Below are 12,838 nucleotides of genomic sequence, written 5' to 3' on the forward strand. Positions count from 1 at the left end.
GCCATGGAAGGATTTTCCTGGGATTTTAGGAGGTTGGGGAGGCTGAGAGGGTTATCATTTTATGTGATAATTATTTTATATATTTTCTGTGTTAAATTTTTTAAATCCCCAGCCTAACATGCCTCAGATGGGTTAATTTTCTTCTTTATACTTCACACTACTAATTTCCTCTACTTTTAAACAGTCCCTGTTCATTTCAAATGCCATGGGAAATCTGGAGAGGGTGATATGTCTAATACTGCTAAGTTGCTGTTTATTCTTAAGGTTTGCTATACTGTGTTTTTGTGGATTTCTAATCTCCGTCTTTTGTATTTTCTAATACTTATTACAGAGTAAATAAATTCTAATGTGATGCTTTTTACTTGGTCTGCTTTTGTCATTATATTTTATTCTCTCAAGAAAATTAAAGAGCCAAATATATATATGAGGAGGAAGAACAGAAACTCACTTGGTAAAAAGTTTTGCCAGGATTCTCTAGTGTATTCTGTAGTGTACTGAAGATTGAAAAGAGACAAGTGATTTCCAACTATAATCCATTTTTCTGCTAAAAACTCTATTTAGATATTTTCTAATGTATTTTTCCTTAGCCAGCTCACAGACTTGTTACAAAATCTAAAAATTTTAATGTTCTGTTGGTTTTATATGTCCAAAATTTCTCCCACTTCTAAATGGAACAAATTATCCAGTCTGTTTTCCTACCATGGGCTAATTAAAACACTATTATTTTCTTTTATTTATTTCAATAAATCTCTCAGTCCCCTCTTTGCTGACTATTTCTATCTCATATTTTCATTTTAAACCTACCCTTTGCTGAAATGATTCTTTGGAGAACTTACTTGACTAATTTGATTATTAGTTTTGAGATCTATTCGTCATTACTTACAGAGATTCACTTGCAATTATATTTCATTCTTTGTCACGTAAAAATGGCTCACTTCAAAGCTAGCAAATCTGTTTGCTTGATCAGCTTTACTTTATCAGTATAAATAGCCTGCTTTTAAGAGTCTGTGACATATATCTATCATATGCAAATACAAGTATACATACAAGCAACAGAATGTACAAGACAGCCTAATATATAAAAATATAAATATACGAATATATAAATATATAAATAAAAATTGTTTAAAATTACTAGTTTCCATGTCTCATCCAAAAATCTCATTGGGTCCATAAAAGTTTAGTCTACTTAGTTTTCATGAAATAGAAATAATTGTTTCCTTCCTCACACTTTTTATTCTCTTCTCTTCTTTACTCACTTCATTTACTTTCTCTTTTTGTATGTTAGTTAAAAAAAAAAAAAAAAGATTTACTCTGAAAGTAGTACAATTTATCCTTTATGAATACATCAGTGTGCCCTCAAGAAAAATCCCTGACTTATTTCTGTCATGTATAGCAAAATGCTGGTAATTTATACTACTCTCAGAATGTGTTAGGTGCTGAATATCTCTTCCTAGAACTGCTTAAACAGAAATGAAGTTCCCAAGAAAATACTGAGAGGTTGTATTTTCTCAGGAAAACACTGAAATGGAAAAGTGATCTATCTTCAAGTCTTCTGGAATAGTCTTAAACTGGACAGTTGCTAATATCATAACTGAAAACGGGTGTAAGAGTTATTTCAACACTTTACCTTGCCCTTATTATATCATTACCACGGAAAGACCTTAATGAAGTCAAGTTTTGAAAAAGGTTGTTGAAAATACTTGTGAGAGTCTCTGGTAACTATTTGTTATCACTACGGTTGCAAAACTAATTTTCATTATTGGAATGAAGTTCATAACAATAACAGAATTGAGAGGAATGGAAAGGCTTACTGCTTGCATTAGGATTACTGCTAAAAAAATTAAGATCTGATGAAGCAGACTGGATCAATTCTGATCTTCCTATTGGGTGGCTGTGTGATCTTGGTCCTGTTTTTTTTTTTTTTTTTTTTAGGCACATAACTGTAATCTGTTACTCAGAAGGAACTCTCAAATATTTATATATAAATATGGGCAGTTGGAATTCATCTCATTACTACATTTTTGTTAATGACCCTGGAGACTATGTTGTCCTCCAGTCATGAACAAGTAGCATGATTATACACAATGATATAATGGTTAATAATAATTGATCTAATTTTTATCTCATCACCTCAGTGGCTTTAGCTTCATAATATTTGCTTATCTTTTTTTTTTTTTTTTTCCCTCTGAAATCCTGAAACTCTCTTATTAACCTTCTTACAATGCAAAAATATGACATGAGAAAAGAAGACCTGCTTTATTTTGTAAACAGCTTGCTTGTTTTTAATAATGAATTAATTACTAAAGTAATTGTAGTTTTTCATCGGTGTCTGGTGTTTTTATCTTCATTCCCATCTCCTTTTTTTCCCATTTGTTCTCTGCCTCTCAGTTTAATCTTTTATAACTTCAACCCTAAGAAGCACAAATGTGCCAATGAACAATAAACTTAAATCAGTCATAGGGTCAGTATTTCATTTACCAATTACAACAGCTGCTCTAAACACACAGCACCCTAAAAAATTAACCTTCATCAATGAAGACTTAATTAATACACCAGAATGTAGTCAATTAGATGACAGATGAGAGGATTATCTTGTTTCTTATCAAATACCTGTCAGTAACTACAATCTCTGATCCTCAGTGACTTTTTAAATTATATATTCTGCCTCAGAATTATTTCTTATACTGATGTCTTAGCTGTTCCAATGAACCTTCTTGTGACTTTGGTGTTTACACATTGCTGGTGATTGACCCAGTACATAATTATTAGTCAGTAGCATTTATGTATCTTCAGGAGACAAAAATCATGTGTCTTTCTTTGTTCATTTGTTAAGATTGACTTTTGGAAGAAGTATAAGATATTTCCCTTGTGGAAGTAGAAAAACACTAACAGAAGTGAATATTTATTCCAGCTGATCCACTTCAGCCTTAGACTAAGAGCTACTGGGAAATCTGTGTGGTTTGAGATGTACTTTTATATTGTAGTTGCTGTATACATTACAGATTTCATATTCTTATCTTCCTTGGCATCATCCATGTCTGGTCAGGGTAGACCATATCAGGCAATTATTGTTCTTAGTTTTCTCATGGGCTCTGAGATCTTGCTCTTCCCTAACAGTACCTAATAATTGTATAACAATATAGACAGATGATTCCTAAATGTTACAATTTTATTTAAATATTCCAATCTTCTCTTTTATTCTTGAAGCTCCCCACTTTTTTTTTTTTTTTTCTTTTCATTTTTTTTCCTTATAAATATTTGGTCAGGATATGAAAAAAAATGTGAAAAAATCTCCAATCTGAGGAAAATATCTCATCTGAGACTCAGAACAGGTATGGAAATTATGGAAATTGTTAGTTTAATTAGTTACCTACCTTGAGTGCATCTAAATCCAGAAGCATGATTTTCAAAAAAAAAATCTGCATATTAATGTTTGTTTTGCTATATGTCATCTTTCTTTTCTTGAGTGTGTGCAAAATTTTGGAGAGGAGAAAGACTGGGAAAAAAATGCCAAAGGGATATGACCACTTGAAGAACAATAAACTTTGTAGTTTGACTTCTTGCCCTAAGGATGCTCTGACATCTCAGGGCTCCTTATTTGTAGGTTTTGAAGGCAATCTGCATTTTCATGAACTGTCAGACATGATTGCCAAAGGTGATGATATTATGGCAATGAGATTATGACAAAAAGATGTGAGAAACCTTCGTGTGCATTGTCAGAAAACGTGAAGAATTTGAAAGTATAGGCAATGAGAACAGACATAAAATTTCTAACCTAAAAATTGCAACTGTGTGACTTTATTTATTTATTTTACATCACCAAATAAACTCTCAGTAAGAATAAACAGGAATGAATGGAAAGAACATTAGGAATTTTGTATTGGAAGTCTTTTCTCTGGCTGAGAGAACCACTCTGTAAATATTGCCTTTTAAAATGGCTACCTCAAATGCTTGGAGCTCAGAACATCCCCTCCCAGTTATGTCTATCAAAGCAAATAATAAGCAGAGCTCTTGCTGTGCCACTTTTTCCATTATGCTTGTCAATGAAGAAGCAGAATAAAATTCTCAAGATGTGAGAAAAATGGAACATATTTAGTTAGAGGGATCTTGGATTCACTTATAAAGTATATATTTTCTTTGAAAATGTTAAATTGTTCGAGAGACAGGAACTGAGAATAACAGCTTTTATTTTCTAAACACCAATTACATATGAGTGAAAAATATGTATCTGTGTAACTCAAAGAATAGGCTTAATTTTTTGAAGGATCACACAGATAAGCACTTCAGGGAAAGCTACAGAAGGTTGCATGTACACTTCGTAAACTCATGGGTGTTATGGCAAAGGCCAAATCCTTTGACAGAAGTATCTGCTTGTTCCTGTACATATACATGCAGCTTTGTTTTGGTTTAGAATTCTGTAGGCATAATGAACTTCAGTTGCACATAAGGGCAGCAATAGGGGCATCCACCAAAAGCACAGTAGTGTCTGTAAAATAGAATACAAACTGTTCTCTTAAACTAAATTAAAACTTTTAAAATGTACCTAAATACTCCTGTTATATTTTGAGAAAATATTTTTAATGGAGGTCTGGTCTGCAGTAACATATGCTGGCTGGTGTGGATGTATTTTGTTATGGTTTCTTGGTTTGCAATTCTTCTGGCAGAAAACCTGTGCCTGATTTCTGAACTTAGCTCTGCTGGCAGATTTTCCTGCCTAGCTTGTTAAATCAGCTTCTGAATAACAGCTGATTTCTCATTTTAAGCATCAATATGTAACCACATAGCTGAAATCAGAATCAAGCGTCTTCAATCAAAAATGTTAAAAAATAAGAAAAAGCAGTCATCCCCCCACCCTCCAGCTCTCTGGCTGCCTGCCATTTTGTAAAGATATTTCAGTCTCTGTAGCTCAGGCCTTTTTTTATTCTAATGCCTCCTTGTGCAAATGCTTCTTCTCATGTGTCTTTCTCTTTGCTGCGGGCATAGTGCACCTGTTTGAAAGGAGCACATTACTATTTCTTTCTTTCTTTTTTATTTTTTTATTTATTTTTTATTTTTTTATGATTTCCCAACTGCTAGCCCTGTTGGCAGGAATCCGTCTTCAACAGCTGAGAAAGCAGAAACGCTAAAGCTCTTTTGCTGCTTAGAGAGCTACCTGCAAGTTTGTGAAGTGTGATGCCATGTGATGCTACTAGAACTTGCTTCCCTCAGATTCTCTCTCTGAAGCTGAGATTTTGGCAGTAGTGCTGATTCCCACTTGTGTAATGAGATGGTTATGTTTCTGAGGGACATCCAGTCAAGGGCATGGATAACCTTTTCCTGACCTGCTGCTTACTTCTTCAACTTTGTCAGCACTCCTTATAAAAATATGGGATCTATTCCATATTGCAGAATTTGATATACCCATTTTTCTTTTTCAGAGCTCAAATCCATATGGCGTTTACTTCCTGCTGATACCTCCACTCCAGGAAACTCTTCAGAAAACTAACCAAGACTCAGAAAGAAATACATAACATGTTCTTTGCTCTCTGTTCTCACATACCTAAGCCCGTTTTGCAAAATCAGAGCCCCAGAGAATACTTTGGTGAAGACCAGGGAATCCTAACTCCAGTTCAACCTCAATGTTGAAGAATTTCCTATTCTGGTAGTCACAGAAATGAATCACCCTTCTGTGCTACATGCCTCGCAGAAGCACTGCTCCCTAAATGTATCTATATCCCCCTGGACTACAGATGCCAAGCCACTGTTCTTCTGTGCTACCAGCAGTAAAGTCTGTGAAGCTGGGGCATAGCTAGTAATTTTGCAGACTATGTTTAACCAAAACACAGTACTGCTCATGGTTCCACAGCTTGCCTGGCTCTAAAGGGCTGAAAAAGTAGCACAAACATATTCCATTTGATAAAGAAGATGTGGTTTTGAATACACCCAAGAAACAGTTCTTTGGAGTAGGAAAGTACATTTTAATCTGGTGATTCTCAGCAAACAACTTCACACTGGACAAAGACAAACTAAATGACAATTATACTATTCTGGCACTGAGTTCATGAGGAAAAGGAAAAACAGAAAATCCATTCATACACACTCTTTACTCAGATGATACAACTTGTTTTCCTGCCCCCCCCCCCCCCCATTTGATGCCTGTCCTTTTGTTGCTGTCTCAGTCTATTCTTCATATTAAGTTCCTACATTAGTCATGTGCTTTTCAGAGCATCTGATTGTACTTTAGCCCAGGCAAAATCAATTTTAGGATGGTGCCCCCATGAAAGATTTACGAAGATGCCTCTGTGAGAGGTGGCTGCTTCCAGATGTGAGTATAGCACTAGTGCAACCACCTCTGTGTTTTAAATTTTTACAAACATGTGGTTTCCATTTTGGTAAATTCTACTTGTCAGTCAGTTCAAAAGACCTGATACATTTTATATTACAGCTATTCAATAAAAGGCATTGTCCTGGCATATCTCCAGCCCAAGGGCAAGAGAAAGTGTTCTGACTATGTTGGGATTTGTTCAGCTCTTCTTCTTAAGTCTACAACATACTGATGAGCTATGTACATGATAAAATCAAAGTTAGTCACAGGATGATCTTTAGGTGGTGAACATCCTGAAAACAAACAAACAAACATAAGAATAAAAAAGGAAGTGTGGGGGAAGGGTGTGCACTAGGATCAAAATCTTCAAGTACTGATGGAAAAAATAAGAATATGAACTACTTGTCTGTGGTAAAAAGGACATTGCAGCAAGAGGTATTGAAATTATGCATTGGCAACAGTAATGGTGCATTGGAATTAATTGCAATTAATAAGCATTCATCACTGGAGGATTTTTATGAAGAAGATACAGAATTCAATAGAGCTGTTGCTGTTTGGAAGAGTAGGATGAGGTAGATGACATCATACATTCTGTTTGGTCATAGATGGCGGAATAAAAAAACAAAAAAACACCAACCAACCAACCAAACAAAAACAACAGCAACAAAAAAAAACCACACTCTTGCGGTTTGGCCAGAAGGCCTAGTTAGAAACCTGTTGTTTGCAAAGTACTCCTGCAATGGATAGAAAGTGTAGGGAAGCAGGAGGATCATTTGGTACAAACATTTCTTACAAAGTCTCTCTTATGTATTCTTAACGTACCATGTATAGTATCTATAGAAACAGAATGTATTATTATACACTTACATTTTTATGATGTGCAAGGTGAAGAAACATAATGCTTGAAAATACTTTTTACATGTGCACAAATGCCATCTCAAACAGAAGAGCCACTCAACTTGGCTATTTCCTTCTCAGAGAATTAGATGGGAGATAGAGAAAGAAACCCTGGCAATGCTCTTAGTTTGAAAGGTGACCATTTCTCACTAAATCTAAAACATTCACATTGGAAGGGAATAGGTTGTAGCTATGATGAACACATAACCAAGAAACACTGTTTCAGGAAGAGAGAACAGCAGAGACAGGATTTTGTTGTATATGTCAGCAACTGTCTCTAGTGAACAGTATGTGTTTTAGATCATCTATGTTGCAGTAGATCATCTCTGTACAGCAGAATTTGACCTGGTATCGGGTTATAGCTTCTTAGTTATTTAACATATTAACTTGACTATACTTGCCAGCATTTCCATATGTTGCCTATGGACACAAGCTATTACAGATAAAACAGCATGTGTAGATACCCCGGAGAACCTGCACCCAGAGACATGTTTAAGTATTTTCCGATGAACATAAGGAATGTTGGGTGCTGGGTGTGTGTTCCCTTTGGCATGCCCAATTCAGGACCTTTCTTGCAAGGAAAAGGTAGCTGTTTCACTGCCTTGGGGAAGAGTATGAACCTTCCTAAGTATGCTGTGCAATCAGTACCTCCGTGCAATATGTATATTATCCACAGTAGCTCTTTTATCCACCAATTCACATTACATTCAAAGAATTTTTTAAAAAAGTGGGGTGATATGGTACAATGAAATCATAGGGGGTGGGTGACCATCTTTGGATTTAAAGGTAAGAAAAACATTCTCTAAAAATTAGCTTTATTTTTTGAATCCTAATATTGTGAAATCTCCATGACAGTCAGATGTACAAAAGCAGAATTAAGTCTGCAAATGGGTTTCTACAAGGACCTTTGTTAGGGACACTAAGGAGAGTAGAAAAGTGAATGCAAAAAGTTAATTTTGACACAGCTAGAATAAACGAAGGAGGTAATGTTTTGTCATTTATATTTGACCATGGTATTGCTGGTTTTGTTCCAGAATTTCAATTTTTTAATATTTCCATCACTTAAGATAGCAAGCTAATTGTTTTTATTTCTGCTGAGTATTTGTTTTTCAAAATTATTTTTTCCTTTAACTTTTTCTCTTTCTTTCATTTGTTTTCTTCTGTTCATACTCTTATGTCCTATTGTGCTATTTGTTTGTATTTTTCTCAAATCATTTGGGATATGTTCCTGAAGTTTAACAGTGTAAGACTACTTACTTCAGCTGACAACCATAGATAAAATTAGAATTGTAGCTGTAGAAGATTGGTTTGGTGTTTTGATTCTTCATCAAAACAAAACAAAACAAAATTAGATTACTTGCTTCATTTTTATGCTATAAAACACAGAGAGTAATGAATTTATGTTTTGAGACAAAAGAAAGTTGCATTTAAAATGAAGGTAGACATTTTCCAAGAAAAAAGAATCTGTTCAATCAAAATTGTACCTTTCTGTCAAAGAAAATGTGGAGCAGAAAATTTTCATCCAGTTCACTTCTGTTTCCTGTACATTCTCATGGGATTAAACTTCTTATTCCAAACAGAAGAGAGCTAAAATCCCCAAATCATACATTTCAACTTCCTATCATATGCCAGTGAATTTTTCCTTCGGTTTTTGTATTATTGCAGCTGACTTATATTTTTCTTCTTATATGTTCAATAATTTTAAGTGGTCTGTAACTCCTCTCAGAAACTTCTGTTTTTATCAGCAATTCTTGATACCCTAAAAAGTAACCCCCCAAATATGATACCTACTAATTTCAGTGTTTAGTTTCTCAGCAAAACAAACAAACAAAACAAACAAACATCCCTCCAAATAAGACTGTTTTACTTTTCATCAGCATTTTTTTCAACAGGGGGAAAGATATTTTCATACTCATATTCCAGTAATATTCTTTCATATAATTTTCTCTTAAATAAATTCAATAAAGATTATGAAAAGGCAATCTTATTGATTATACATTCTTCTGACAGCTGTCATCACAGGACACTATGATATTTGACTCTATCTTTTGAATTGCTGTCTTTATTTTTACATTTCCACTGTGGTTTGATAACTAATGGGAGTAGTGGTCATACACAATTATATCTTTACTTTCCCTATTTAATTCATATTTCATCTGATCCTCTTTCTGTCTTCACTTTTAATATGATAAGTTTCTTACTGTCTACATTATAAGAATGTTTATACTTAAATAAATTGCCTATTTCTTTTCTCATAGCTGTAGGTACCATTTTTTATCTCATAGGCCAGAATACTGTGGAGTAAAAATTCTTGTCTACTATGGTTGCAGCATAGAGAAATTCTGTATTTTATTCATTCAGAAGTTCAATAGTTAATGAGCTTTCATGATACTGCAACCCCATGCAAAAATTGTTGGTGACGTGGATGCAACTGAGGATTTAGTACTTTTATACCACTGTTAAAGAGGTAGCCTTTAAAAGCATGTACTCTCAATGCCCTTTAAAGAGATTAGCCTATTCATAAAACATTATCCTCTAACTAGACTGTCCTGGACTGGCCATTGTTTTGCAGCCCACAAACAAAGGCTGAATGATTAACAGCAACTACTGAATGTGAGACCTCTGGATTTAATTCCAGGAGTCAGTATCACCCCCAAAAGGACCCAGCAACCAATATATGACCAGGATCATGAAGTCTGTTGGTAAGTTCTCTTATGGCTGATGGATATATGATGAGAAAACACCCCAAAGTTGTTATCTGACACAAGAACATAAGGACTTGGTAACCTTACATCTCTGTAGTCTTAAATATTTCTATGAAGTTGTGTTTCCCTTAGAGTCATGTTGCACTTGGTTGTTTATCATTTATGAAACATCAAGCTCACACCATAACCTTCCCCTCCATAGGTACATCTTCCTCCCTGTAGCTGACTATTTTCACAAAAACAGTAAGGAATTGCTGTGTGACAGCTGAGCTCTACCAGCTGAAGTTCATTCAAGTGAAACTGGCCAACAGGTTTAAAAGTTAGTAAGGTACGCTCACTGAAGATTCAACAGGAACAGGTACAAAGCACTAGATTTAGTACAGAACGATCAGTTGTCCAAAGATAGGCTGAAATATAGATACCTAACTAGCTAGCAAAAGCAGATCTGTAGATTAGTGTTGATCACAAGTTAAACAATGCCTTACTATTCAGAAAGACAAATATATTAGAGTGGATAAACAGGAATATTGCCTGTTAAACAGCCTGAAATAGATTCTCTACCTCTAGATAAATATGGAATATTTGAGAAAAATCCAGAGAAGAACAAAAAGAAGGCTCAGAGTCTTTACAATGCAACCTCCAAGGAAAGTCTGAATAGGCAGTGGTATTTGAATACAGAAGACCTTGAGGGTGGATATGATATCTCATGTCAAAAGGGTAAAAAACAAAAAGGAACAGAAAGAAATTACGTTAGATTTCTGTTGGGCAGGACAGAAAACAATAGGCTAAAATCACAGTAAGGAAGGTTCAGTTTGGGTAGTATGAAAGCTTTTAAATGCTAAGAAAAATGGAGCACATGTTTGGACAAATTATCATCACAGAATGTCTTTAAGATAGAACTAGACACATGTGCGTGGGAAAAGTTTAAGGGAGTGCTGATCATTCCTTGGAGAAGGAGAAAGGTTTACATGTGCTCTTGGGCTCTCTTGCCACCCACAACCTACATAGGTTTGTTAATCTGTCACTGATGCACAGACTTGCAAACAGTACAGCTGTTGAGCTTCATCTTGCTAGAGAACTGGGCTGGAAATAAAAGCTGAAGATCTGAAGTGTATGTCATCTTCCTTCCATACTGCTCAGATCTGCTCCTCCTATCTGGTGGTAGGCAAATGGTTAAAATTTGTTGGGGAGCTTGGTATTTGAACTATGGATGCCTGTTACCCAAAACATGAATGAAGCAATAAATGCAGCTGGTAAACAATACAAAAAGTGATTCTGAATATTTTTGTGCCTTAATGCAACAAATCCTATTTTATTGCTGTTAATAGAAGTGTTATTTGATGTTAAAGGTTAAAAACCCTCAGTCATGTTCCCACAACACATACTAGTTCAAATATAAATAATATAATCTAGTCTGATTTATTTATTAAATTGCATTGTGTGTTTAGTGTCCAACAATTATTCATTGCCTTGCCAGACATCCAGTTAGGAAACAGGAATCATACAATGTAGTTCATATGACTTGGACATATGTTATGAACAATAGCCAGTGAACAGTAAATAGCAGAAACAGAAATCTTTAGATTGAGATGCGTGTTTGAAAATAATTAGTGTAACTACAAATATGGGAATAAGTTTATGATTCATTCACAAATACAAAAGTTATTTGCCTTTTAAAATAAGTTGTGCCTAATTAACTAGTGACGCAATTCTTATCATGACCAAATTACTCAAAAAATCTTTTGCTGAGGTAGCATGTGAACCCTGAAGTCCGCTTTTTGCATATTCTATCAGCTCAGTGGAACAAGATGGAGCACAGGCAGCATTAAACACACAGAGGAAGAAAAAAGATAATGTCTTCACCTATTCTGATTTGAATGTGACTGCTGCTTTGGTTTTCATCCTCCAATTATCGGAAGTGATCACACAGAAACTAAGAGCTGATGGAACATCTTTAAGCCAGGTGCTGCCACTTATCAGCTCTAGTATCTGCTTTTTGCTCCCACACTAATGAAAAATGATTTCAAAAGAAATGAAGATCCTGTTTCAATAAGATTGGGGAAAAGATGTAACCTAAAAGCTGTCTACAGACTCAGGAATAAGTGAAATGTTTTGACAGGGAAAAATATGTGTTGGCAACATTGCTCAACTCAGATTTCAAAAGTAAAATTGAAACCATACTTCTACAGGGTGCAGACGCTGACAACTGGAAGCCTGTTCTGCAATATATAGTAGTTCAGAATATGCCAGCCAGCTTTTCCTCTCCCCAGTTCCTTTCATGTACGGGACAAATACATTTCAGGGAAAAGAACAGTCTGACTTGGTAAGTTCTTGAAAACAAACAAACAAAATCCAAATCTGACTCTCATCTGACTGCAGAGAGTTCAGAGAATACACACAGCATCTGTATTTATAAACTGTCTACATAAAACAGGAATAAGGATGATATTCTTCAGACTTCTGTGGTTGTTCCAGGCTGAACTTGGGCTGAGTCCATCTCTGTGGGCAGAGTCAGCCTATGTGATGTGCAAAACTGGACCCATGAAAGAGTTACAGCTGAAGAATCTAGACTTCAATTTTAAAAAGGGTGCTTTGAAATAAGGTTGTGAAGAAGGGATTTACTAGAACAGTTTGAGCAACAGCTATGGAATGTGAAGTCCCCAGATTTGTACAGCCAGTGAAGTACCAACCCTTAAATCTAATGAAGAAACTTAGAAAACAAACATTTTAAAGGGTGTGTGCTGTGTACCTAATTTCGTTGTCATGGTCACTGCAAGATGGTAATGTGCTGCTTGTTTGTGTGCAATTTGTAAAACAGTTTTTGACCAGAAACTACGAAGGACAAAACCAATCAAATACTTCACTAAAGCATTCAAAAACAAAATCTGAAAGAAGGGTCATGGAGTCAATAATTTTCTCAGTCTCCTTC

General features: G+C 35.1%; 1 long non-coding RNA gene across 1 annotated transcript; it reads left to right on the top strand.

Moving 5' to 3' along the window:
* The first annotated feature begins 1,573 nt into the window (after positions 1-1,573).
* On the top strand, positions 1,574-6,116 carry LOC310895886. The gene is made up of 3 exons (XR_014581027.1): positions 1,574-2,771; positions 3,270-3,335; positions 5,421-6,116. It is a non-coding gene; the product is annotated as an uncharacterized lncRNA (long non-coding RNA).
* The last annotated feature ends 6,722 nt before the right edge of the window (positions 6,117-12,838 follow it).

This window comes from Anser anser (assembly GCF_964211835.1).
Source record: "Anser anser genome assembly, chromosome: 2".
NCBI classification, from domain to species: domain Eukaryota; kingdom Metazoa; phylum Chordata; class Aves; order Anseriformes; family Anatidae; genus Anser; species Anser anser.